We start from the raw sequence: 6,019 nt of genomic DNA on the forward strand, positions 1-6,019 counted from the left end.
AAAAAAAAAAAAAAAAAAAAAAAAAAAAAAAAAATTGGGGGCCGGCCGGGGGGCGCCGGGGATGGTGCGCCACTTGGGAAGCGTGGCGGCGCTCCTGCCCGAGGGTTCGGATCCCACATACAGACCGGTTCCCGCTCACTGGCTGAGCGAGGCGCGGGAGCAACGCCGAGGGTTGCTATCCCGTTGCCGGTCCTCGGTCCGGTACAGGGGCAACACTGAGGGTTGCGATCCGTTGCCGGACACGGAAAAAGACAAAAGACAAAAAAAGAAAAAAAAAAAAATTATAAATAAACTTCATATTTTTCGTTTTGGATTTTTTTGTGTCTGGCCAGTAAGGGGATCTGAACCCATGACTTTGGCGTTCTCAGTACCACACTCTCCCAAGTGAGCTAACCGGCCATCCACTTCATAGTTTTAAAAAGTCTTTCTTGTAACTTGAAACTTTAAAATGAAGTTAAGTAATAGATATTCATTAAATGTCTGGGTCATTTCTAATTAAATTAAAATACTAAAATATTAAGCATAAGTTTGGGGGGTTTATTTAATTATTTTTGGAAGCTGGCCGGTGCAGGAATCTGAACCCTTGACTTTTTTTTTAAAGAAAATGTGATTTTATTAACGATTTTTTTACATTCCGGGATGTTGTTGCAGAGCAGTTAGGAGGGAGGGGGAGAGGGAAAAGGGGAAGGAAATGGGATGGAAGAAGGAGGAAGGAAGAGGGGCAGGATTGAGGCCTGTGGCACCCCCCTCATTCCCACGGGGGAGACCGGGTGGCTTCCAGCAGTAGCTTGGTCATTGCTTGGCTGGGTGCAGATGTCAGTGGGGTGCGGCAAAAGCCCTCGCCTCCCTCCAGCCCAGCTCAGGGACCTGGGGCCCTTTTTGCTGCGGCCTGGTGATCGTCACTGGGCTGGTTGCACACGTTGGGGGTGTGTGGCCGAGGCCCTCAGGCCCCCACCCTTGGGACTGGCTTTGGGTGTCAGGGGTCATTGCCGAGGCCCCGGCCCTTCCCTCTTTCTGGCTTGGTAGCCCAGGGGACTTCTGGTCCTTCTAGGTGTTATAGGTGTTCTTTGGTGAAATGAGACCTTTACTAGGTAATATCAAACGTTCTCTTCGTTTTTTCTTTCAGTTCTATGTTGGATTATTTGCTGTTCCCACCACTTAAACTCTGTGCTGGAACTAATTTGTTGTCCTTTGCTTACTTCTAAAATGAGGGAACTTCCTGTGGAGACCAGTACTTGATCTGTATGGGTGAGCTAAGTTGCTGCTTTGCTGCTGATTCCCTAGGGAAAGTTTTTTTGTGCAGCTCAGGTTTTAATGGTTGACTTTATAGGTACTTCCCCATCTACTGAAATCCAGTGCACCTGGGTTGTGTAGAAACTCTAGTCTGGGCCTGAGTCTTCATCACTCAGCACCTCATGCAATTCTATATCCCTGACCAGTCTCCTCTAAGTGGTCCTACACTGATTGGGGGGCAGGTCAGCTGTCCTTGCTGTGCCCCAGTGTTCTCCTGGTGGGCCCGTCTTCCCCACTGCCTGTTCTGCAAACACCTCCTGTGGGACAGGCTGTGTGCCAGTCCCTTGCAATGACTCACTGGCCTCTGAGTGGCTCCTTTTTTCAGTTGTTGTGTTCGCTCCTATTTGGGTCCATGGGAACCCCCAGTAGCATCCCAGGGGTGGGGGGCGCCATGGATCAGAGCCACTCATCCTTTATATTTAAGTCCATAACCCAGGATGGGTGCACATGTGCAATTACATCAGACAATAACCAAGGAACACGTGGGCGTACATTTGTATTTATTTAATTTAATTTAATTTTTAATTTTTATTTTTTTTAAAGATGACCAGTAAGGGGATCTTAACCATTGACTTGGTGTTGTCCGCACCACGGTGGGCGTACATTTGTATTTATTTAATTTAATTTAATTTTTTATTTATTTTTTTTTTAAAGATGACCAGTAAGGGGATCTTAACCATTGACTTGGTGTTGTCCGCACCACGTTCTCCCAAGTGAGCCACGGGCCAGCCCTGCACATGCATATTTACATCAAATGCTTGGCAAGATTTGAACATTTGAGGGGCCCTGACCATTTTCCTATATTTTCCCAACAGTTATAAACTGGTTGATTTGTGGGAGAGAGTGACACCGGGGACCATCTATTCTGCCATCTTGACCGGAAGTCTCCCAAACCCTTGACTTAGGTATTATTATTATTTTTTTTTTTTTGAGGCTGCTCAGTTTGGGGATCCCAATCCCTGGCCTTGGTGTTATAACACCACGTTCTAACTAACCTTGGTTTTACAAGCACCATGCTCTCCCCAGTTAGCTAACCAGCCAGCCCCAAAGCATAAGTTTAAAGTTTATATACATTGACACCTTGTTTTAATATGATGTCATATTAAAAGAAAAGTTATATGTATTTGGGTCTGTTAGCAAACATAAAATATATTATTCTATAAGGAAGTACGTGCATGAAATGTAAATTTATAAAATGCTGGTATGTGACAAAAAGTTCAAAATGAACTACTCCCCAGATTTTTGCAAATTTAATGTTACTGAAAGTTAAAAATTTGAATTAATATATGTGATTAGAACTACTAGAAATAAGAAAACAATTCTATATTCAAAGTGAACAAGAAAAGTAACATATGTTTTCAGTGAGAAATTGAAAAGGACAAGAGAATATATTTTTTGTTAAAAAGGACCAATTTTGTCTAATTCAGAGGTTATTTAAAGATTTTTTTCAAAATTTGGATTTAAGAAGGAAATAGAAACAAGGCAGGAAGGAACAAGTAAATAGATGAAAAGTTATAAGTATGAGGATGTATTTTTGGTAAAGAAAGTTGAAAGGAGAGTAATTTTTTCTTTTGCATGAGCGATAATTTTGTGTAGTCAAAATAATAAGGGAAAGTAAATCTTTGTCTCAAAGTAGAATGTGAAAGGAATTCCTGTGAAAGGAATTTTATGTGTGACCAAGTTGGCTAAAATTAGAAGGGAATTATTTAAGTTTTTCTAAAAATTGAGCATTAACATCAAAAGTACACTGATGCAAATCTAGAGCTTGCCCCCCTGTATTGGGTTTTCTCAAAGCACTGATCTGCTCTTAATAGAAAAATGTAAGAGGTTTTTCTTTACCTTTTAGGTAACTGGCCTAGGAAACAGATTTTGTGGGGGTTTTTTTTGTTTGTTTTTTCCTTTTTGTCTTTTTTTCGTGACCGGTAACGGGATCACAACCCTCAGTGTCGCGCCCGCACCGTGCTCACCCAGTGAGCGGACCAGTCTCTATATGGGACCCGAACCCTCAGCAGGAGCGCCGCCGCGCTCCCAAGCACCGCACTCTACCGAGTGCGCCACCGGGCCGGCCCAACAGATTTCGTGTTTTATCAAGACAATTTCTAGTACTTTGTGCCTTTGAAATCTTTTGTCACTTTGGTTTTATTTCACCATGATTTATAATTCTGTTTAATTAAGAATTTTAAACCTTTGTTATTTGACAAACTTCCCAAAATCAAATTCTAAATATTTAGTCTTTTTAACCTCAAACTAACTTGGAGGTGTTCCAAAGGGCCCTGGAACTTCTCAAAGGATTTATAAGAGAGAGATATTAAAACCAATTGGGTGGCCAGTTAGGTCAGTTGGTTAGAGCACAGTGTTGTAACACCAAGGTCAAAGTTTTGGATCCCTGTACCAGTCAGCCACCAAAAAAATAAAAAATAAAACCAACTGGGCCTGTCTGATAGGTTAAATTATATGGGAAACATTGTCAAAATAATAAATGATCTTTGACCTTCTTTGAGTTATATGTATATGTTATTAATACGTATTCCAAAATTGTATAAGGTTCCTAGAAATCTGATGTGTCTTGGTATAAATGCTATCAGTCATAATTCTGGTTATTTTAAATTGTTGTATGACACAGAAATAACCAAATTTTCTTGTCAGTGATGTATTAGTATGTTTCTGTTGCTTATAACAGAAATACCTGAAACTGGGTAATTTGTAAAGAAACAATATTTATGGGGCCGGCCCATGGCTCACTTGGGAGAGTGTGGTGCTGATAACACCAAGGCCACGGGTTCGGATCCCATATAGGGATGGCCGGTTAGCTCACTAGGTGAGTGTGGTGCTGACAACACCAAGTCAAGGGTTAAGATCCCCTTACCGGTCATCTTTTTAAAAAAAAAAAGAAAGAAACAATATTTATTACCTATAGTTTTAGACACTGGTCAGTCCAAAGTTCAGAGAACACATCTGGAGAGGGCCTTTGTTGGTGAGTGGTGACTCTTCACAGCAACGCAGGATGTCACATGGCAAAATGGCGGGAGCAAGAGAGAGCTAAGCTTCTCATTTGCTCTGCTTTTAAAGCCATCAGAACCAAGCCCATTACTCCATGAATGGCTTGATTCATTCACAAGGACGTAGTCCTCACAATATAATCAATTATTATGATAGAATTTCCCACCCTCAACACTGTTACAGTAGGGATTAAGGTTCAGCAAGTTTGGGGGAACATTCAGTCCACAGCAGCTGCACAACTCTCATAAGATCTTTAACCATGGCCATGTTAAGTCTTGGTGTCCACAGTTAATTGCTTTATGCTGATGCTCTTCTTGAAAGCACTTTGCAAGCAATTATTGTTTTAAAGCATTGTGTCTTCAAGGCAGTTCATGGAAAGAACGAAAAGAACTCTGACAAGGACAGGTTCCTAATAACTTTTGAGTTCATACTGTTGGACTGAATTTCTGAAATTCTAATGAAGAAACTGATGGGTGTGTGAAATTGCTGACCAAGGTCAAACAGAGCAACAATTAGTTACATGACACTGAATGAACTGATAAAGACGAATTATAGGTTTCTACAGTTTCTTTATTTTGAAACATGACTGGTTCTTTTCAATGTTTTTGTTTTCCAGATTTAAGAAAACTTTTAAAAGCTATCTATAGCTTATAGCAACTTGGTAAAGCATACTTTTGTAAACAGAAATTGAAACATGTGCTTTTCCTCTCTACCTGATCCCTCCAGAATTTGGAAACTATTCATGAGTATTCTTATTTTTATGGCAATATGGTTATTGTTTGTTTGTTTGTTTGTTTGTTCTGTTTTTGGCAGCTGGCCAGTATAGGAATCTGAACCCTTGACTTTGATGTTATCAACACGAGGCTCCAACCAATTGAGCTAACTGGCCAGCCCCAAGACTTCCAATAAAAATGAGAATCTAACCCCTTTTAATTTTTCCTTACTTATGTCTTCCTCTTTCACTTAGCAGGATGATACTGTAGTTAAAACTTCAAAATCAGTGGAATTGCAATAAAGCCAATGGAGATCTCTAAGTAAAATTTTGTAATTTTATCCATTGACAGTGCGTGCGTGTGTGTGTGTGTGTGTGTGTGTGTGTGTGTGTGCTGGAGCCACGTTGCATTAGCTCACAAGAACAATTATTAAATTTTCAGGAATTTTGCATGCTGGCTGCTAAAACTACAGATCAGGGCCTTTTCTTTTAAGCTGGTTTTTATTTATTTATTTAGGCAGCTGGCCTGTATGGGGGTCTGAACCCTTGACCTTAGTGTTACAACAGCTCACTCTAACCAACTGAGCTTTTAAGCTGGTTTTTAAACATTTACCATCATACTACTGCACCCACTCCACTTTGTCTCACTGGTTCATTCTTCAACCTCAAACCATGTCCTCTAAGAGGACTTTCCCCCAAACTCCAGACTTGCTCTCTGCTTCAAAACATCCTGTACTTTTCCTTTCCTAAAATTCATTAGAATTATCATTAATTGGCTTTGTCTTTCTGCTGCTACACCGTTAAGTTCAGTGATGAACAGAATCTTTTGCAAATAAACACTTAAAATATCAGATGCCTTTTTTACCTAGATCAGCATGAAGTAGTTGACACACAGCAGGTTCTGCAGATATTTTATAAATATTGTTGAATAAAAAGATGGATGCAGGGCCGACCCAGTGGCGCACTGCTACAGTGCGCCGCTTGGGAGCGTGGCGGCGCTCCCGCTGAGGGTTC

Source organism: Galeopterus variegatus, unplaced genomic scaffold (assembly GCF_000696425.1).
Source record: "Galeopterus variegatus unplaced genomic scaffold, G_variegatus-3.0.2 Scaffold262, whole genome shotgun sequence".
Taxonomy (NCBI): Eukaryota; Metazoa; Chordata; class Mammalia; order Dermoptera; family Cynocephalidae; genus Galeopterus; species Galeopterus variegatus.